The sequence below is a fragment of the Chenopodium album genome, chromosome 13 (assembly GCF_948465745.1).
Source record: "Chenopodium album chromosome 13, dcCheAlbu1.1, whole genome shotgun sequence".
NCBI lineage: Eukaryota > Viridiplantae > Streptophyta > Magnoliopsida > Caryophyllales > Amaranthaceae > Chenopodium > Chenopodium album.
The window spans coordinates 13,278,329-13,301,118 of record NC_137846.1 but is presented as its reverse complement, the minus strand read 5'-3'; positions in this window follow the sequence as shown (position 1 = coordinate 13,301,118).

Genomic DNA, 22,790 nt, shown 5'->3' with positions numbered 1-22,790 from the left:
TAATCATTCATCGGTTATGCAACTTACTTTTGACATATGTTATTCCGGAGTATGCTCTTTCAACTCTTGTCGTATCATACATATGAAATTAATAAACAATTTAATATCCCTAACATTGGGATATAAACAATCAACATAAAGAAATTATAACAATCAAAAAATTTAAATTCCAACAATTAAGCCATTATAACAATAAGAAAATTTCAATTCCAAAAATTAAGCTAATATAACGATTGAAAAATTCATATTTAAACAATTAAGCAAACATGATAATCATTCTTGTGGACAATAGTAAGCTAGTTGGCTCATTTTTTATTTTATTTTTAATTTTTTAAGGGGGGGGGGGGGGGGGGGGGAGGAGACAGGTGTCCCTTGTTGTCCCCCTCTCCTTCCGCCACTGATGTGATTTAATGTCGATATGAATATGATTATAGGGTAAAAGAATTGTGTCATAACAATGGACTAATGGTAGCTAAAAACAACCTTCGTACCCTTGCATTCATTACCTCATTGGGTCTTTGTTACGTGATATTTATGGAGATGTTTACGCTTTACCACATTTTCACATACAATTTGCGTACGGTTGGACTATTGATGTCTTCATATAGCGACTGTATTAAATTTAGGAGAATTGAACATTAGATGATCTTTTATATGAGGGAAAGCTAACTCTAATGCAATGGGGTAATGCATATTAAGCACAACGGTAGAATAATGATTTTTATCTAGGGCGGTGAGGCCAAACAGTTTATTTTTGTTACTAGAAACAGATTTAACAATACACATTGCAGAAAATATAAAACACAAAGAATTTTTAATTATTTATTTTATTATATACACAATACACTAATAAATCTTATAATTAAAATAGTTATTAACTTAAGAATCTGAGATAGATGTCATATTAACCAAAATTATACTTTGCTTATAAGAAAATAAATTGAGAAGCAATAGTTGTTAGAGAAATATGAAATTTAGATCTAGCATTATAGTATTACGTGTTATCATTGGATGTCTATCTAATCTAAAACTCTAGATGATTAAGTATTTAAATGGCGGTATGTGTCTCGAGAACTTTAAAAAAGAATGTGTGTAAAAGTAGAAACAAAAGACTACGGAGTACTTCAATACTCCGTGTATCATTGATCTTGTACGAATTAATTTCAACATAAATTTATTTTGCACCTATGCTTTATACAAAAAAAAAAAAAAAAAAAAAAAAAAAAAAAAAATTTGAACACTCGAATCCTCAAAGTTTGCAAAGTGTAACTCAAAGTATAACACTTTCACCCAAAAAACTTAAAAATAAAAAAATTAAACACTAAACCATAAACTGGATGATTCTTCTATTTTAAATGATAATACATCCAAGGCCCACAATAATTAAACATATTTGGCGATCGATTTATAGTCAAATCCAACCGTATATTTTTAGGTATAAATAACAAAACACGGTCAAAGGGAAGTAAGTGAATAATGCTAAAGTCAAAACGTGTCAACTAATAAAAAACAGAGGTAGTATTTTAGGTCTAGTGCCTGTTGTCATAGACTTATAGCCTTCTTGCCATGATCCATAAACCATAATGTATGATCACAGATCCAACAAGGATAGCCAAGAGGGCAAGACCAAGGAATTTTATTTATATAGTCGGGTGTACCAAATAAGCAACACCATATTTTCACCCATTCTCTTGCTTGGAATCTTATCTTGGAGCATTAGGGTTTAAGGAGAGCTCTAAATGAAGGAATTGTGTCTTCGATAAGTGCAATTACTAGATATATCAAGGATCACTATTATGGAGATAATAAGTTCATTCTATTGGGGCGTCATCCTCTGTTGCTAGACTATGAGAGATGATCTTTGGGCTAGTCAAATAGCCCAAAGCCCTTTAGAATGGATCCTATATTGGTCACACACAAGGGTATTGGGTTAAGCAAGTTAGAGGCCCATTAATGGGCCTCATGAGCAATCAATTAGTCATAAGCATGAGTGGGCTAAGTATAGTTTGAGTGGGATTAGGAAGTGGGCTTGGATTTGGACTTGGGCTATTATTTAGAGATGTGATCTATAAATAATAGCCTTGCCTAGGGTTGAAATGACAAGTTACAATTGACACACAGTGAATTGTGAATCAAGCAACCATCATCCAAAAGCCCTCACCCACTCTCTCACTCACGCACGCCCTCTCTCTCCCCTCTCACCCACGGCCGGCCACCCCTAGTGGCCACGTGGTGTTGCGCGGTGGTTCTTGGCTAGTTGATCGTTCGTTCATCTCCGTAGAAGGTCGATAGAAGTGTTCTTTCGCGACTAACTAGCATTAGTGGAGGTCTTAATCTGTGCCCGTGGACCAAGTAGAGGAATCACGCTTGAGGTTCTTTATCTCCCTTTGTTCTTGCTCGATCGCACGTGGAATCGCGCTTCAAAGGTACAATTATTTGTGCTTTATGTGTTATGCATTAGATCCTTGGTTTAGGTACTATATGAATATGATTCATGTTATTTCCGCTGCGTAGTACCTATAAACTCCTACAGTGGTATCAGTTAGCCTATTGCATTTACGCATATTGCCAATAATTCTTTGATAATCCACAATTTTAATTCAATTAGGAGGGAGAATATTTAATTATGGTTCAATTATTATATTAAATGTGATTTAACTCTTGGAATTGATTAAATGTAATTTAATAATGCTCAAAATAGCCATGAAGAGATCCGATTTTTGCCTATTATGCTCGAATATTTTTCGAACCCTAACCCTATTTTTTCGAAAATTTCGAAACCATAAACCCTAATTTGTGAAATTTGTGTTTTGTTTTTGAATTAATTCGATAGTTACGTATTCATGAATTTAATCTAGTTGATTTTATGTATAAATTATGAATTTTCATTGATCAATGATTTGATTTAAAAGTTAAATTAAATTGGGGATTATTTTCATGAAGAACCCTAGTTTTTTAAAATTAGATTGTGAATTTAATTTTAATTGGATAAATTAGCATAAAAGTTATGTTTTAATTTATCATGGACCACATGAATTTTATTTAGCAAAAGTTGTTAATTAAAATTGATACACAAAAAAAAAAAAAAAAAAAAAAAAGGAATTTTAGCAGCGGCAACCGCGGCTGGGTGGCGCAGCCACGGCGGCAGCCGCTGCAGGTGGTCCAGAGGGAGGGGTGGGGTGGCAGCAGGTCGGGTCAGCAAAAGCAGCAACAGCAGCACCGTGCAAGGGTTGCGCGGCACTGCTGCTGCTGCTGCTGCTGTGCACCGCTGCAGTGCAGCGTACACCTCACGGTGTACGGCCACCGTGGCCGGCTTCGGCTGGCCACACCACGGTGGCTGGTGCATATTTTAAAAAAAAAAAAAAAAATTATTTCAAGATAATTATGAATTATTTTGGGATAAAATCAGTTTTATTTTGGATAAGTTAAAATATTTTGAAAATATGATCTTTTATTTTAAAAGATAAAATTGGTTTTATTTGGATAAAATCTTTTATTTTAGGATAAAATCAAATATTCAAAAATTGTTATATTTGATATTATCCATATTTAAGTTGTTAAATTGGTAATTATCCTAAATTAAAGTGGTTAATTTTGGATAAGATTTGTTAGGATATTCTGAGCATATTCCAAAAGGATAATAATTGATTTAAATAATGTGATTATCCCATAATTATTTTTGGATATAATTGATTTAAAATATTGTGATTGGCTAGTAATTAGGATAGAATTTCCTAACTTTGTTAGGATAATCTTTGAGGATAGATATGATTTATCTTTTAAGATTAAAATAAGATTTGATTCTATCTCATGACTAATTTAGAATATATGATATTTTATTGATGATCATGAATAATATATGATATTATCTAATTACATTAATTAAAATATGAGATATTTAGATGCCATGTTTCCTTAATTATGATCATCAGATGTTATAGTTTAGGAAAGCATGATGAGTGATTTATTATGTGGCAATTTTATAATATATGATGTTGTTTATTTCTATATAATGACTAGTATGGCCCAGTAGATTGCTAAATACGATCTGCGCATCGTGATGTATTTTTGTAATCTTAGTACGGTCTACGTACCGATAAAGTATTTTGTAATTTTATTTTATTTTATTTAAGTAGTAGATAGAATAGAATAAAATTACAGGTTGCAGTTGATCCAAAAACCAATGAAGTGAAGGCCCAATGGAGCAAGATGGATGAAATCCATGAAGGTTCAAGTGGGAGCATTTTACTTTATTAGTTTTCTTAGGATTAAGGGGCCATACTATGTCATGTTTTATTGCATTAGTAGATTATGCATGTTTAGGTTTATTTATGTTGCTTGATGATGCGCTAGAGTTCACTATACAATCACAACATAATAAATCTAGATCCCAGTAATATTGATGCAGCTTTTCCAATTAGAAACCCGATGAAAACCTTGATCGTTTGTGATGGGTCAGCACTCAGCAGAGCATCATAATATATCTTGGGGAAGTGGGGGTAGAACCGCATATCTACACTTTTAATTGGTTATATTCAACAAGGTTACCTAAATCGTTTAGAACCTTGAAGCTAAGAGTAATAATTAAACATGCGATGGTTAATTATTCAACCAAGAATTACAAGAGTTGTAATCAGTAAAGAGTTTACTCACCTTGAAAATGTAATGGTTGATGCGGGGCTTCACTCTGGTTAATTATTGCACAAATAAAGGATCTTGGAATCATTTTATTCAATAGGGGTCAATTTAAAATTGAATAAAATGCTTTAAAGTTACCAATAAATTCTAAAATTACTTATGGTACTTTAAATTTAATAAACATAATTGAATTTTGCGTTTACTTATTAGTAACATGTCTTTCTAATTTTATTATTATATATAATCTCCTCGATTGAAAATAAAGTTGAGAAACGTTCTCAAAAGAGTTTAAAAGATAATCCATAAACCTATATTCCAATTTTGCTAAGATTGTTCTAAAAGGCAAGTTTTAGAAATTCATGTCACATGTCTAAGGTTGGTTTTATTCAAAATGTTTGAGTAAAATACCAACACATCTTCATTTTGAAAAATGTTTCAAGGGACATAATGAGATGAAAGGTACAATCCCTCAAAAGACAAGTGTACAAATCCAATAAAATCTCTTATCTTCAATATGATTGAATATAAGAAAGTGATTGGAAATCTCTGTGATCAAAAGTTGATCAAATGACAATATTCTTCATCTACTTTATATAGAGTTTAATACTTGATTAAACTCAAATATAAATAATGATAGAATAGACTTAGCAAAATCATGAAAAATGCTTAAAGTAGTTGAGCAAAGTATCATTTTGAACCTAAGAGAAATATTCTAAGTGGCTCAAAGAGAAAGGTTTAGGAATATATGAGGATTGCATTAAGAAGTTATAGGCCAAGAATTGCAAACAAGTTGCTACTTCTCAAACCTAAAACTACTTACATGTTAAAAGTTGTTATGAACAACAAATGTTTCAAATTAAATGGACCAATTCCAATTGATTAGAAACTACCTCATATAGTTGGAAGGTAAAAGAATGGAAATGTTCCAATTTAAGAATTATATTATAGAAATTGATTTGGCATATTGCTACTTCTTGGACATATGATGTCTTGTTTAGATCATTCATTGCACAATGTGATTGAACTAAAGGAAGAAGTTATTGCTAAAGGAGAAATAAATCTACAAATTTAGAAGCAAATGTTGCAACTTTACAAGTAGAATCTACAAGTCTGGAAGCAAAAGTTGCAACTTTACAAGTAGAACCAGTATTTCACCACTAGTAATTGGCTAGAATTAAATAAATGTTATTCATTCTTGCCATTATCAAAACACCATTCAATGTTAGTAATGACTAAACATCGAAGATTCAAAACGTGGAATAAATGTTATTCTATGCTTCATTGAGTCATAATGTGTTTTGAATTGCTAAATAGGTTTAAAGTTCTATATGATAGAATTAGTTAAACCATTTTTATGTATATAAATTGTCTCTAATATGTCAGTTAATTCGAATGAAAATGAAAATTGCATGCGAAAGATCCAAAGGGATGGACTTTCAATATCATTAGGTTATGAATCTATTGATATATGTAATTATCATTCTAATTTGAAATTTTGACTAAGTCACCATTTAGAGAAATGATGATGAGAACTCAAGGTCGAATACATATCGATGTAAGAAAACCAAAGGTTCAAAGGCTAGAGACGGACAACGAAACTTCATTTGTGATACGATCACTACTTATTCTTAGTTGAAGCATAAAAGTGAAGATTTTGAAAAGTTCAAAATGTTCAGTATGGAGTTCAGTATCAACTTGACAAGATAATGATTACATTACAATATGATTGTTATTGTGAAAATTTAAGTCAAGACATGTACTTGGCAACACATTCAAAATATTGCGATATGATCGTAATAATGAGAATTTAAGCCAAGACCTTGATAAACATCCAAGAGTTGTGAAAATGTTTGACAACAAAATCCAAAAGAAAACCTTGTGAAGTGTTTATGAAGGAAGTTATCAATCTATATGAGATACATTTTGATAATGGATGTAAGTTACCTATCTTCCAACCATTGTTCAAGGGATATACTTTTAAGATAAGCTACCAAACTAAACAAAGATACATAGGTCAAATCAAAATGTAGCAAAGGCTTCATATGTGATATGGATAAGAAACGTTCTTATAAAGTCTTTCTACAAAGCAAGGAATAAAACATGTATTAAACTGTTTGATACACGTTCGATTCCTATATAGAGCACGGGGTACTACTATACAAACCATACTTAGCACAAAATGTTTGTTGCTCAAGTAGGTGCCCTTATGGAAATTGTTCCAAAAGGTCAAGTGGGAGTAGTATAAATCTCAAAAGAGTTTGAGAAAAGCAACAAACAAACATGGTTCAAAACCATAGTTGGTTCACCCTATGCTAAATATGGCCTCCTCAAAAGGCAAGTGGGAGTATAAGAATCTCGAAAAGTTTGAGAACCTTGAAAGAGTTCAAGAAAAGTGATTTCGAAAATCTTGAAGAAATTCGAGAAGTAATCGAATAACAGCAACAATATGAGCATGATTCACCTCATGATACAAATGACAACGCGTTGTCTCATTAAGTGTAATGGGATTAATAACCATGTGTCGAAGGTAGTACATTCCAAGTGCACATCCTCAATTGTCGTTTCTCATTGAAAACTAAACAAAGTTGTTGTATGAGTTTCAATTGTTGCATTCAAACCCACAATGATGACTAGCATATGTAAAACTTAGCCAAAGAAATATGATTTCATATTGACTAAGAGTTCTTAAATATTTATTTTGGAACGTTATGATTATGCAAGTAATAAAGATGATTTGACAAGTTATAACTCCAAGTGGTTTAAAACCAGGAAATCTGAAATAGATTCTAAATCTGTAAGCAAGTGTATGACACTTGAATAATTTGCCTAAATTGGGTGAAACCCATTGTAAGAAAAGCAGACAAGAAAGAAAAATGTTTTCTAACTAAAGCAAAGACTTGTTAAAGGATTCAACTAATTCATAGTATGACTATGATTACGATGAAACCTTTAAATGTTGCAAAGATCTATTAAAGATATTTAGTGATTTCTACCTTATAAGATTTGGTGGATGGATTTCAAAACACTTTCTTGAAATTGTTCATGAAAGAAGATTTGCATATGATACAATCAAAAGTTGAAGATCCAATAATCCTAGGGATGCCTAAAAGATCAATATTAGATTGAAGTTAGCATCAGGGAGTTAATGTTATTAATTTTATGAGTTAATCAAATCGTTTGATGTTCTTGTAAAATGAAGAAAAGGTCTTGTATGTACAAGATGTTTAGTGGGAGCTATGAAGTCTTCTTGGCCTAGTACAAAGAGCAATTAATGAAGGATCAAGTAATGGCTATTGCATTTTGTATGAAAACCTTGAAGAAGAAAATGAGTACATTTGGGATTCAAGATCTATATAGACAGGTCTCGAAGCATGTTTGAGTTTGGTTAAGAAACTTATAATGATAAGATTCTTATAAGGTTCAACATTATATTGAAAGGAGTTTCAATCCCATGTGATATGGCACGTTGCTTAATGATTCAATACCTTGAGAAAGGTTGATGAAATTAAGACTTTGACTGATGATCCTTATGCAATTCGCAAAGGATGCATCATGCACATGCCATGGACTATACTCGTCTATTTGATTCGCGTGTTTTAAAGAACAAGTGATGATAGATTTCAAACGAAATCCAATGTAACGTTGGAATACAAATTAGAAATTCCTAAATTCCTTGCAAAAGGGCGAAGGAAAATTCTTAGTGTATGGAGATGAAAATGATTATAAGATTTAGAAATTGCAAAATTCATGTTTATGAGAATGTCTCATGAACTCTACTTACTAAACCCCTTCCATGACCAAGGTATGAGAGTCATACTAAGGTTTTTGGATTGAAGCAAGTTATGTAATTTTAGTTGCGTATGTTTTGAGAAAGCATATTACAAAAGTAAATACATTAGCTTGCAGAATTATGTTTATCAATTGAAACAAAGTTTCAATCTTATTTAATTGTGGTTTCAATATTAAATAAAATGTCCAAAAATAATTATGGATTGATGGGCTCGTCAGGTTATCTATTAGATAGAGACCTGGTGTATGAAACCCCACAGGTGAACAAAATCCACATATTATTTAAGTTCCTAGTTCGAAATCATTAAAGTGTACATAAATGATTTCAATGAATGGACTAGCATGTAAGATTGATTGGATAGCTCGGTTTCATGGGCTATAGGAGCATAGTGATAAGGCTCGGTCAATCACATGGATATGCATGAATGATGCATGATCGAACTATAGACCTACTTTGAAGTTCAAGTATAGAACTTCCGGATATATTAGTGGATTCCTTTGACATGAGTGGAACATTGGTTTCATTCAATGGATGATATAACTGTGGTACATTCAAACGTCTTCCCGTAACTGGAGATTATAAAGGGTGTTTCCTGGTTATTTCAGAAGTTGAGTGGGAGCTTTGGTTGCCACAAGATTGGATAGAGTCTTCCTATTAAATTAGGAATGTGTCATGTTTTGGCCTCTTGAAGAGGGAGAATTCAGAAAAAGCATGGCCGTGCTCAAATGTGTTACATAGTAACCATTTGTTTTGTAATTCTAACTCAGATTTCAAGAAATGATTTGTAGATTAATATAGATTACATAAGATGCAATCATATTATCAAATCGACACAAAATGACTTAAGGAATTTGAATATTGCGCACTTGTCTCAGACAAGTGGGAGATTGAAGGAATTGTGTCTTCGATAAGTGCAATTACTAGATATATCAAGGATCACTATTATGGAGATAATAAGTTCATTCTATTGGGGCGTCATCCTCTGTTGCGAGACTATGAGAGATGATCTTTGGGCTAGTCAAATAGCCCAAAGCCCTTTAGAATGGATCCTATATTGGTCACACACAAGGGTATTGGGTTAAGCAAGTTAGAGGCCCATTAATGGGCCTCATGAGCAATCAATTAGTCATAAGCATGAGTGGGCTAAGTATAGTTTGAGTGGGATTAGGAAGTGGGCTTGGATTTGGACTTGGGCTATTATTTAGAGATGTGATCTATAAATAATAGCCTTGCCTAGGGTTGAAATGACAAGTTACAATTGACACACAGTGAATTGTGAATCAAGCAACCATCATCCAAAAGCCCTCACCCTCTCTCTCACTCACGCACGCCCTCTCTCTCCCCTCTCACCCACGGCCGGCCACCCCTAGTGGCCACGTGGTGTTGCGCGGTGGTTCTTGGCTAGTTGATCGTTCATTCATCTCCGTAGAAGGTCGATAGAAGTGTTCTTTTGCGACTAACTAGCATTAGTGGAGGTCTTAATCTGTGCCCGTGGACCAAGTAGAGGAATCACGCTTGAGGTTCTTTATCTCCCTTTGTTCTTGCTCGATCGCACGTGGAATCACGCTTCAAAGGTACAATTATTTGTGCTTTATGTGTTATGCATTAGATCCTTGGTTTAGGTACTATATGAATATGATTCATGTTATTTCCGCTGCGTAGTACCTATAAACTCCTACACTAAATTAGCAAAATATTATGATGGTGATATGCATGTTTACATAATATGTCAAGATTTAATGATCTATAAAAGCATCCAAAAATGTCATTCACAAAATTTCACCTCACTTTCTGTTTAAGGTTGTTCCATGTACTCCGTAACTCTTTTCACTTTACTTTATTTCTTTTTTTGTCAAAGAATACACCGTACTAACTTTTACTCCACCTTTTCTTCAAATTTTTTTTACTCCACCGCAATCCACCTTTTCAAATCGGTTCTTATTATTACACTCTTTCTTTCTCATTATAAGGTGTTTCGGGTGAAAACAATGGGATCTTCAGTTAGATCCTCTCTGGTGGGCTGAAAACTGTACTCGGTCCAAGTGATGGTTGTGCCAAGGATTTCCTGCACAGCAAACACACGTAAACAAGCCTCGGGGGTTGTGCCGAGGAAGGCCCCTCCGATGCCGAAGTCAATACAGTGTTTAGAGAGAGAAAACTATGCAAGAGAATTCATTGCTTGAGGCTCTAAGTGAGTGAATGTAGAGAGAGAGAGGATTGATTGCTTTTATACCTTGACATAAAGAGGAGAATGGGCCTCGAGTAACATGGGCTGACCACGTTGATTGGGCCTTTGACTGACTTGGCATGGCATGGAGAGTTGAACCTTGACCTTGGGCTTATTATTGAATCATTTATGGACTGACCCAATTAGAGTAAATTGGACCCAAACAACTTGCCCCCCCAGACCCGTTTTGGAAGCATGACGAGTCGAGTTTTGACTTGCAAAAATAGAGGGAAGTAAATGATTTAATTAAGAAATTTAAATTCGATAGTTATTGGTGAATAACTGCTGTTTTGAGAGTAATTAGGGAAGTTGGAAGGATTAGTGGGTATTTTAATTGAGTGATGGGTGTTTAACGACCATTTGGAGTAAGTTAGGGGGGATTTAATGGCGTGGACTCCCAAAATTCCCATTTTAGGAAATATTTAAGCCGGTCGTCCCACTCTCTCTCCTCATTTCTTTGCCAAACACACTCGAACTCACGAAAAACTCCACAACGAATCCTAGTACTTCCGATTTCCACTCATTGGCTGAGATTAAGCTTCCTAAACAGAAATCCGTTGCCCCAAACTTGTAGATCGGCGAATTCCGCTTCTGGTAAAGGTAATTTCTCCCGAAGTTTCTTCAGTTTTCTTTGGCTTTTGAGTATTTCCCCTTTTTTCCCAATTTTCTCGAATTCTCCGATTAGCCGGATTATGGCTTGAGGTCAGAGACGACGACCAAGGGAAGCAGAAAGGGTTGAGGAGGAGGTTCCTCGGCTGAGATACAGCGCACTGGACCGCTGAACATGATGCCCCCTCTGAGCGGGCGGAACCCTTGTCCTAGGGACAGGGCGGAGACTTCTGCGGGGGCAGGAATTAGGGCGGTGCTGCTTTCTTCGGTGCCTCCTCGAGGAACAGGCGAAGCTAGCACCTCCGGCCGAGCCGAACCAATAGCTCCAGGGCCTTGGGAGTTGCCCCCTAGAGCCGAAGAATGGGATGACGTGTCACAGAACTACGGGCTGATGACATCCGAGCCTTATGACTGGTGGGTGAGGAACGGCTCTGCCTACCGCTTTGCCGAGCAAATTGAACTCTTTTATGGTATCATGGAAGAAGATGGGTACTGGTTCCGAATGCCCACCATGGAAGATAGGATTCATCGTCCTCCCCCTTGTTATGTGGGGGTATACTGTGCTCTAGTCCATTCAACTTCATCGAGTTTACTTTCTAACGCAATGCGTAGAGAAGGTATTTCTAGTTCTACAGGGTGTATGGCATCCATTCCATAGACTAGGGCGAATGGCGTGTTTCCTGTTGACGTTCGAATTGACGTGCGATAACCCCAAAGTGCAAAATGGAGTTTGCCAGGCCAATCCTTGTAATTTTCTGTCATTTTCTCGATGATAGTTTTTAAATTTTTGTTAGCTGCCTCAACTGCTCCATTTGCTTGAGGTCTATAAGGGGAAGAATGGTGATGTTGAATACCATACTTTTGTAACAATTCTTCGCATTCGGCTTGAAAGTGAGTTCCATTGTCATTTATCATCTCATGTGGGACTCCGTATCGACAAATTATGTTCCTTTCGATAAAGAGTGCTACATGTTTTGCAGTGAGTTTAGCATATGATTGTGCTTCGACCCACTTTGTGAAGTAATCGATTGCTACCAAGATGTACTCGTGACTTCCTGTTACAGGAGGTGTGATTTTTTCGATTATATCAATTCCCCATGTTGAGAATGGCCATGGTGAGGTGTAGGTGTAGAGCAGAGATGGAGGAATATGTTGCAAATTTGCATAAATTTGGCACTTTGGGCATCTTTTTACATATTGATGACAATCCCTATTCATGGTAGTCCAATAATATCCTTCTCGCATTATCTTTTGGACTAGCATTTTGCCATTAACATGCGTTCCACATACTCCTTCGTGGACTATTCTCATAGTTCTTTGAGCGTCCTTCCTGCCTACACATAATAGAGCTCGACCTTTAGGTACCCTTTTGTGTAATTCATCATTTATGAGTACGTATTGGGAAGCCAAAAGTCTTAAAGCTCGTTTTGCTCTCTTGTCAGTATGAGGAGGGTATTCTCCTTTGGTGACATAATTGAGTATATCAGTATACCATGGTTCTTCTTCTCGGATTGTTTCATCATCCTCTATAGCTTGAATGTATGTTGGTTTGTGTCTTTTCTCTATAGTTAGAGGCATTTGCTCAATATCCTTAGGAATCCTAACCATTGAGGCTAGTCTTGCCAAGGCATCGGCAAATTGGTTTCTTCTCTAGGTAGATATGTGTATTCTACCTTTTCCAGTTGATCGGTGAGAGTTTCGAGATGGGTTTGGTAAGGGGCTAAGCTTTCGCTCCTTACTTTCCATCTTTTGGCGATTTGGTTGATGATCAAGGAAGAATCTCCGAATATTCGAAGTTTCTTTACACCCAATGCTAAAGCTGTTTCGAGGCCTACTACGCATGCTTCATATTCTGCATCGTTGTTGGTAACGTCGAAATCTAACTTTATTGAAATTGGAACATGCTCCTCTTTAGGTGATACTAATAGGACTCCTACGCCACATCCCTTTTGGTTCGAGGCTCCATCAAAGTATAAAGTCCAAGTATCATCTTCCGTGACCATCAAGTCTTCATCTGGAAATTCATTGTCGTGTATTGGTGTCGAATCTTCTATTGGAAAGTCCGCTAAGAAGTCCGAGACTACAAATCCTTTAATAGCCTTTTGAGGCATGAATCTTACATCGAACTGGGCTAGGTTGACTATCCAACTTGAGATGCGTTCGTTAAGCGTGGATTTCTCGAATAAGTACTTGAGAGGATCCATTCGTGACACTACAAAGACTGTGTGAACAAGCATGTAGTGTCTTAACTTGGTTGTGGCCCACACCAATGCGAGGCACAATTTCTCAAGTGGTGTATAACGTGCTTCATATTCGAGCATCTTTTTTCTTAGGTAGTAGATGGCGTTTTCTTTTCCTTCTACCTCTTGTGCGAGCATAGCTCCCATTGTTTCTTTGGTGACTGTTAAGTACAACCTTAGAGGTATTCCTGGAAGCGCCGGGGCTAATACGGGAGGATTGGCGAGATAGGCTTTGATCTTCTCAAAGGATTTTTGACACTCGTCGTCCCATATTACTGGCACGTTTTTCTTAAGCTTCTTGAATATCGGTTCACATATTGTTGTTAGCTTAGATATGAACCTACTTATATATTGCAACCGGCCAATAAATCCTCGAATTTGCTTCTCGGTTTTGGGCGGTGGCATTGACTTGATTTCTTTGATCTTGGTTAGGTCTATCTCTATTCCTCTAGAGCTTATGACATATCCCAAGAGTTTGCATGAGGTTACTCCAAAAGCACACTTGGATGGATTCAACCTCATGTTGTATTTTCTTAGCCTCTCGAAATTTTTTCTTAAGGCCACTTGATGTCCTGGACGGTCTTTAGATTTCACAATCATGTCGTCCACATATACTTCGACCTCTTTGTGCATCATGTCATGGAGTAGGGCAGTAGCTGCTCGTTGGTAAGTGGCACCCGCATTTTTCAACCCGAATGGCATTACCGTGTAACAGTAAGTACCCCAAGGTGTTATGAATGTTGTTTTCTCCATGTCTTCTTCGGCCATGAGAATCTGGTTGTACCCTGCGTATCCATCCATGAATGAGAGAAGTGCGTGATTTGCTGTATTATCTACCAAAATATCGATGTGTGGTAAAGGGAAGTCGTCCTTTGGACTTGCCTTATTTAGATCTCGATAGTCGACACACATTCGAACCCTACCATCCTTTTTTAGAACTGGGACTACATTTGCAACCCATTCGGGGTATTTGGATACCCTGATAAAACCTGCAGTTATTTGTTTTGTACTTCTTCTTTTATTTTAAGAGCTACGTCGGGTTTCATTCGACGCAACTTTTGTTTTACAGGTTTCATTCCTGGGATTAGTGGTATAGTGTGCTGAGCTATTTCTCTATTAATGCCTGGCATATCTTCATATGACCAGGCAAATACATCGACGAATTCTTTAAGTAGATTAATTAAATCGGTTCTTTCGTCTTTGTTTAGCGTGAGTCCGATTTTAACTTCTCTTTTAATGGTTGGATCTTTTGAGATATAAACCGTTTCAGTGTCCTCAATTATTGATGTCTTATTTTCAAGTGTTTCCATTACTTTAATAATTTCTTTGTCATATTCATCGTTAGTTAAGCAATACTCGTCATCTTGAGTTAAAGAAAAACACGAGGAATAAGGGGAAGAAGACGTATTATTAAACTCAGAAATCATTACATCGAATAAAGAAATGTCCGTTGGGACTTGATTGCTAACTATCCTAGGAGTAGATGAAATAGAAGAGCTAGAGGGAGGTGCTACAACTAGAGACTTAAAGGACTCGATAGGGGAAGACTCAGACTTAGACGATTCTTCGAACATTGGCCCTTGTCTTGTAGTTATTGAGATGTTCTTTTCGCTTGCAGTAGTCACCTTTACTGTCTTGCGCCATCCTCGCACTTAATCCTCTGCTGGAGTGATGAGTTTGGAAGGATCAAAGTTCTCTCTTTGTAGGACTGTTTGAATGAGCGAGGAGTTATCCTCTATATATCTTGGCTCATTCTTTTCTCGCCCAAAGAGAAGTCCCATGACATTAAAGTCAAAGCATAGGGGGTGCTTTTTCTTTATGGATAGGAGTTGGGATCTCATCCAGAAATATTTCGAACCCAGGTTGTCTTATGCCGTTTACGACAAAGGGTTCTGGAAATTCGTAACATGGATAATCTTCTCCCTCTCTTATGAACTGTCCATTTAAAGTAAGAGGGTATTGATCCATTGGGATTACTTTCTTTTGTGTGCTAGCATTTCTACATGCTTTTGATCTTTCCCGAGCTCGCTTTAGATCTTCGAGAGTCAGTTCGAAACCAAGTCCGAAGGTATCTAATTTAGGGAGGCCAGGTAGTCCCATCTGTTTTGCTATTCCTTTCTTCTTTCCTAGAGTCATTCCAGGGAAGTGTCCTTGTTTTCTCAGGATAGCATTGGTTATCATGTTTGAGTGGAGGTCATAGCGAAGAGGGGTCCTTTCATCTTCCTCGATTAAGGAGACCTCTTCATTAAAGCCCCACTAGTCTTCGTCATTCTCATCGTGCTCCACATAGATTAGTGGATTTTCTACTATTTTGATTCTCATGGGTGAAGCATCGGTTGTAATTGGTACCCCTACAACTATGGCTTTCACTTGTTGGTAAAGAGATGAAGGGATGGCCTTTAGGTCATGAAGCCAAGGGCGTCGCAACAGTAAGTTGAACGAGGCCTTAATATCTACCACTTGGAATGTGGTGGCATGTTCAATTACCCCCGTCGTTATGTTCATAGTAATTGTGCCTAATGCTTGGCGACGTGAGTTATCGTAGGCTATTATTCCTTGTGTTGATGGAGATAAATCTTCATCTCTTATCCCTAATATCCTCGCAGTTCTAAGTGGGCAAACATTAATTGCCGATCCATTATCTACAAGAGTCATAGGGACGTTCATTCTCTTGCAAATTACTGTGAGGTTGAGAGCTTTGTTGTGCTTGTTACCTTCCGGCGGTAGATCTTTGTCGGAAAAAGTGATCAAATTAGTAGGACTTGGGAGATCACTCGTGAGGAAGTTAGCCAACCCCTCACCCTCAGGAGTGGTGTCCGAATCTATCCCTACTTTAGCTAAGGCATCCATGACTGCAACTCTATGTTCTCGGGATGTAGCTAGAAGTTTCCATACGTTCATTTCGACCTTAGTCTTTTTTAATTGTTTGACAATATCATTGTCTTCTATGATTGGTATGGGAATTTGCTGAGTAGCGGGAATATGTTGTGTAGTAATGGGAGGTTGCATTCTACCGGATCTTGTGAGGACATCTATGGGTGAATCCTCTTCATCCCAAATGTCTCCTACTGGATATATTGTCGAAAGTGGAGTTTGTTCGACGTCCTTGAGGTAGACATCCTCATCATCACTATCCCAAACCCCATAATGGTAGCACTTGTTCTTGTGGGATTTGAACTAGTTTCTTGTTATCAATCAATCTTTGGACCAAGTCTTTGAACTTGAAACAATTTTCTATAGTATGTCCTCCTGATTGATGATATGGACAGTAGTACCTATCTGTCCTTTTTAGCGATTTAAATGGTCTCGGTTCGAGAGGTTGAATTTTACCATTCTCGGAGAGCATTTTGAACATATTTGCGTAAGAAGTCCCAATGGGAGTGTATGGCCTATTGCCCCTTTTGGGTGTGTCAATTACTTGGACGGAGAACGCTTTCTTTTCTTTAGGTAGAGGTCTACTTTTGAGTAGTTCGTTTCGTTCTTTTATAACCTCCATGGCCTCGCATAATAATTCTCTTGCTTCCAATACAACCTGAATAAGGATACACACTTCTTGTTTAGTCGCAGGTTCTTGTCCACAAGGAAAATGATCCTCGGCATCCTCGAAGACTTCCTCCTCTTCTTCAATGGCCTCGACAGGTTTGATAAGATTCGAGGGGTTAACCTGATTTTCCTCATCGGAAATAACCAAGGAATCCGACAGTGGTGCATTATTGATACTTGGCTTCTTGCTTGCAGGGGCCAATGGAAGTTTGTTTTTATCAATTAAATCTTGGATTGCTTCCTTTAGCTTCCAACAATTTTCTGTGAGATGGCCCCTACCCTGATGATACTTGCAATGTGCATTTGGGTTCAGCTAGCCTTTCTCTTTTCGACAGGTGGGTCCCCAAACGGTCTAATGGGAGTTATAAGACCTTTTGCATGTAAGCGATCGAATGCGGTGTCATAACTCATACCAATAGGAGTAAAGTTCCTCTTAAATGGTTTTTTTTGTCCTCGATTATTCATAGCGAGGACTTCATTCAAATTAAAGGTGCTAACATTATTTGAGTGGGTGGTTTTGGAAGAAGAAGGATTATCGTTCTTCTTGCCTTTCCAGCCACTATTAGAGTTACTATTGTTAGCAGCTTTTTGTTTAGCTAGGTCGTCTTCAATGTTAATGCCAATGTCATAGACGGCCTTGAAAGTGTGCAAGTTATTTTGGTATTTGAGATGCTTAGAATATTTTTCTTGGAGGTTCTTGATGAACATCCTCACATATTCTTTCTCACTAGGCACCTCAACCATCTTTGTAGAAGTTTCCCTCCATTTATTAAAGAAGGAAGTAAAGCCTTCATTCTCTTTCTGCTTAAGTATTTTAAGTTCCCTATGATCAGTTTCAACTTGAATATTGCATTTATATCTATCAATGAAAGCGTTTACAATTGACTCCCAACTAGAGGTTTTCTCTTTATCAAGAGAAAAGTACCATTGATGACAAACGGTTTCTAAAGATAGAGAAAACACAGAATGAAAAGCTTTCTTATCTATTCCCTTAATATTCATTACAGTTTCAAAGGCTCTTAAATGAAAATAAGGGTTATCCATTGCCTTGAATTTCGGGATGTCGTTGGCATTGAACTTCTGCCGAAGAAGATCCTTGTCCACCGAGACCCCTTGTGAGCTAATGCCCTGGAATCTATAGTCATTGGTTAATCTGCTCAAACTTTCCTGGATGACCTCCATTTGCTGTTGTCTCACAGGGTCATTGATTTGAAGAGTCAGATTCTTCAACATTTTAGCCATGTTAGCCACTTGTCCTTTGAGTTCGTTAACTTCTTCCTGACTTGCCATTATCTTCTTAGCTTTCCTTTTTCGACCGATTGGCTTATCAAAAAGTGAGACTTGAACGAAAGTGTTGTCCTTGATTAAACGCCCTTCCTTTCTTAACCACGCGCTGTAGATTAAACCATATTTGTTTTAATGACTTGACTCAAGTTGACTTTGATTGTTTTATGGTTTTTTTTTTTAAAAAAAGCAAAAATAGGGTGTATATTTTTGGGAATGGGTTCAAACAAGTGGTTTAATTGGAGGATTAATATCCGAATTACCCCCCTAAAAAAATGACGGAAAAACGCGCATTCAAGATTCTCTAGACATGGTCAAGGTGTGACATACATGTTAAGTGTGTGCTTTATAAGTGAGTGCAAGTGTCATGCTTTGACTATTGTGTATGACCATGGGCTAGACTATGTGACTAGACTCAATTAAGGACTTAACAAAGGTACTGTTTATTAATAAAATAATCGAACTGATTAGCAAATTGTTTAATTAGACTCGTCGTGATGACTCGAGTAAGAATCTGGACTGTCGCCGGAACAACAGAACTGTCGCCACAGTTTGAAGCTTGTCGCCAGGCGACAAACAGTAAACTGCGGCGCCACAGCCCAAACTTCTGCGCCATTACTGGAACATTAATCTGGGACTGTTTCCAGTAAGTTTACTATAAGGGGACATGCCTACAGTCGTACTAAGTTAGATTAATTACTCTATTAGTCTTTAATTAGTCAAATTAATTAGTTAGACAAAGTCCTTTTTAGTCATCAATTGGTTTATTTAGACTTAAACACAAGTCAAACAAACGGTTAGCACATATAGGGTATGCACAAGCAAAGAATGCACAAATAGTTCAAATAGTCATAATATGATGCAATGAGTTTGCAACCTAACCATGGCTCTAGTTCTCTAAAGTTCAAGGATATGGGTTAGTCAAAGAGGGTCCATGGTTATGAGTCCGAATGCATCGCGCGGAAGCCTTACCTTTGGAAGGGTTGGCGCGTATTGATGGGACCCCGCAAGTTAAAAACTTGCTTCCATGGTTTGGTGGATTCACAAACTCGGATGTACCTGTCGTTGCCGGGAGCGTTCGATTGGGTAGATGGAGCGTGAACCCCTAGAGGGTTATGTCCATATGTAGAACACATATGGGTTTCAGAAAAGAGAGAAAAACTCAATCAGGAAGTAGAATCGAGCCAACAGTGCTAGAAATGGTCAAAACAAGAAGGCAGAGTTCTGGCTCGGTATTGGAAGAACTTGGCGCCAGACTACAGGGACTGTCGCCGCAAAAGTACCCCTGTCACCAAGCGACAGAACTGTCGTCAGGCGACATAAACACTTTACAGGCGATAATCCTGTTTTCTAGACGCTAGTTCCTACATGCCTCAACAGGTATCTACGTTCTTAGAATTTTCCAGATTTTGCAGTATTATTTCAATTCTAGTTGTGAAAGATATTTCTCAAGTTTCCTACGTGTAAAAATCCTATGTTTTTTACTCATTTCGGATGGTCTATCCAAAGAGGACCTTTTTTATGCATATGACAATAATGCTAATAAAAATTACGCACATGAAATACTTAGAACTTTTCGAGTCTCATCTGCTCATTCTAAATCATTGCCAAAATGAATTTTAGGAATTAAAATAGAAATCCTCCCCAGTGGAGTCGCCAAAAATTGTAGGAAATATTTCAAGCATTGCCTCAAACTTGAACCCCACTGTGATCATACACTTAAGCATGGTGGCGTCCAAAGGGAAGGAAGCTAGAGCAAAAGAGTCGCCAACAAGTTTTAGGAACTTGTAAACCATTCACAAGGTGAAGATTACACCCCTTTAACGATGCATGAGATCGTCAACTCCAAAAGGTCTGGAACCAAATAGGGTTCGGGGATGAAGGTACAAATCCAACCTAAAAGAGATTGAACCTGCCCTAAAAAGGCCTCTACTTCATTCTTCTCGTATTCATGTGCGCTTTCTAACTAACATGCAAACATTAGATTAACCCTAAACCTGTTTATCTATGTTGGTTGATTTAAATGCACAAATAAAACTATTATTGGCGATCACTTGAATTATAATCAAATTAACCCTAAACAAGATTATTAATTATCTTATTAAGCATGATTACAAGTACAAATTCCCTTTAAACATGCATAAAAGGCGTGATCAAGCAATAACAATATATAAGCATCAAGCAACATAATAACAATCATAATAATCATAATAACAATCATCATAATCATAATAAAGATAATCATGTTAAAGCATAAAGCATAATAATAGTAAGATCCTAGGCATGATACTAACAAGATTAATAACAAATCCTAGCATGTCACTAAGCAATAAAGGTCAAAGCTTTAGCCCTAACATGATACTAACAATATATTAATATGATATTAGAAAGTATAGGAAGCACCCTAAACATGATACTAGAAAGCAATAGAAACATCCTAACATGATGCTAGGAATTAATAAATAATAAACATGCTTTCTACAAGAATAGAGCAATAAGATTACATACTTTGATGCCTCGTACCTCTTTCTAATAAAAAAATACACGCGTTAGTAACTTCGAGGAAAATAATAAAATCAAACAATTAAATTAAATAATAGAGATTTGGGACCAAACCCTCAGAAATTATAACCTTTCACGTCTAGGGCGAAGGCAACTTTGAATTCGGCTAGGTGTTTCTAGCTCTCGTGTATGCGGAATTTTGTTTGTGAAAAGCTAGAGAGATGAGAGCTTAAAGAGAATTAACTGATTGTAGAATGAGAATTGATGATAATTGATCGTTGATGATTGATGAATAAAAACGGAGGTTCAGGACTCTATTTATAAGAAAACAGTCCGGAAATAGGTAGAATTTGATAAGGAATAAAACTCCACGCTGTCGCCGCAAAACTAGACTTGTCGCTTGGCGACAAGCTCTGTCGCGTGGTAACAAGGCTTGTCGCGTAGCAACAGACCTGTCGCTTGGCGACAGCCTAGATTCCTACGCGCTTTCAAACACGGAGTCCACTTATCAATCAAAATTGATTTGTAAAGTCCGTATGAAAACTGAAATCGTATTTTTCATAAAATAATATTTTATTCCAAATAAAACTTAATAAAATATAATTATTAATTCTAATGTTATTAGGACTTAAAAGAACCTTCTAGAGAATTCTAGAAGACTATCATTAATTCTAATAACTTTAGGAATAATAATTAACATTGGGCCCTCCCCTAGATCATCGGGCCATATGTAAAGATCAAACCGGCCCAGTTTAGTATTTTGGCCATAACTTCCTCATTATTCATCGGAATTGGGCTTTATAATATATTGTTGGAAAACTCTTTGCAAGCCCCATCCAACTACACTATTATTGAACCCTTGTCATGGACCAAACTAAACTGGATTGGCTATTTTCATAAAATAGAGTTGTTTTTCGAAAACAGAAAGAAAGAATTTTTAATAAAAACTAAGCGCAACACCTGACCTTTCACACTTTCACCTTATTCGATTATCGTTCGACGCAAAAGGTATTCATCACTGGGTTTGGTTTTGGGGAGACACAAATGGGTATCTACATCATGCTGCCTTCTGCGCCCCTATCTTCTTCTGATGCAGGACGAAGAAGAAGAGGGGAGAGCAGAATCTGACAAAAAGGTATCTTCCGACGGCGAAGGACTAATGTTGCGCCGAAAGAGAGCTGTAATCAATCCCGACTAGTTTGTGGATGCCCCTCTGCCGAAGAGAACTCGGACCGAAGAAAACACCCCTGCAGATCAGCATCAGAAGGAAATTCCTCCCTTTCCTAAGGTACCTGCCGAAGGAGATGTAGTTAAGAAGACTCCTCCCCGCTTTGAGAAACATGGGGAGAAGGAGGTAATGCAACCAACTCCCCCTCCTGAGCGAACTACTGAGGCTCAAGAAGGAGCAGAAGGAGTGCCATCCTCTCGACACGCCGCCGATTCTTTTATAGTTGAGATCCCGTGCAAAGCTGAGAAGGTGAATTCTTCTTTCGAGGGAGGTGGCAAGGATGATGAAGTGGAGGTCCTGAATCAGACCCCACAAATTTTCACTAATAAGGACTTCAGGGAAGATGAAGAGGAGAGGAAGGCTGCGTGACAATAGAAGAATAACGTGCCTTCCTCTTCGGTACCTGGTTCCTTCGAGACCTTCCATTCTTCTGAGAACGGATTCGGATTTGTCCCTCTCGTCCCCTTACCTCATCACGTCAGAATCACTCTTGATGAGTGGCGCCCTCACGCCTATGCTTATTTCGGCGACCCTACCAACGCGTCTGAGTTGGACAGGCTGAGGTATTGGACTGCTGGAGCCGCTACTGGTGCTCCTGAGGTTTGTGATAGGGTGCCTGACCCTTTCCTCGACTACCAGAGGCTGCTGATGCAGGTACCTTTCCTAATCTTAAGCTTCCTAACTTACATTTTTTTTTTACTTCTGTCTTCTGCTCTGCAGATGTCCCCT